The sequence below is a fragment of the Fukomys damarensis genome, unplaced genomic scaffold (assembly GCF_012274545.1).
Source record: "Fukomys damarensis isolate Sample0158 unplaced genomic scaffold, DMR_v1.0_HiC HiC_scaffold_38, whole genome shotgun sequence".
Taxonomy (NCBI): Eukaryota; Metazoa; Chordata; class Mammalia; order Rodentia; family Bathyergidae; genus Fukomys; species Fukomys damarensis.
The window spans coordinates 53566801-53567612 of NW_022900950.1; positions in this window are offsets into that span (position 1 = coordinate 53566801).

Genomic DNA, 812 nt, shown 5'->3' on the forward strand with positions numbered 1-812 from the left:
TTTCTAAATTTGAAAGGCACCTGGTGGCCAACATCGTGCTTGCTTTTCAAGGCATCTGTTTTAATGTTTTTTTGCAGAGGCTTGACAAATCTGAAAATCTATTAAGTTAAAAAGAATGAAGAAATATACTACATTTGGTATTAGGAAACAGTATTTCCTTCCTTAGCTGCAATTTTCCCTAGGGGATTTACAAAGTGCACCAGTTAAATATGTCTGTACATTTAAAACATTAAATATGTTAACAGTGAGACATTATTAAATACTTTGAATCAAATACTATAGCACAAATATAATTTACAATACTTTGCAAAGAAAACATTACATCTGAAATATAAATTTAGATATTATATAAAAATACATATATTTTCTCTCCTCGTTGGAAAAAGTATTTGTTTGCAGGTTCTAGCATGATGTAACAACTCAAAAGAACTTAACGCTTTAAAGGTCATTTGTTTGCAATACAATGATACCCTCCATTTGATGTGCGCAGTGACATATAATTATGGCTTGGATCCAGAGAATTAACCCCTCTGATGGCCCAGACACAGATTTTTATAAGGGCAATCATACTTGCTCCAATCTGGTTTAATTCTAGGAATTCATTACAAAACTGTAAAACCATTGTTATATACCATGAGTCCAACATCTCTCATTGATTGTAAATATGCATGTTCTCAACAAGCTCAAGAGTATGGATGAATTTTGTACCATCATGGGACATGCCTCTTAGTAGTCTTAAACACCTATATACATCTTCCTTGGCTTGTTTAAAACAAAATTTCCAAACATCTAGGAAATACATGACAAGGGTC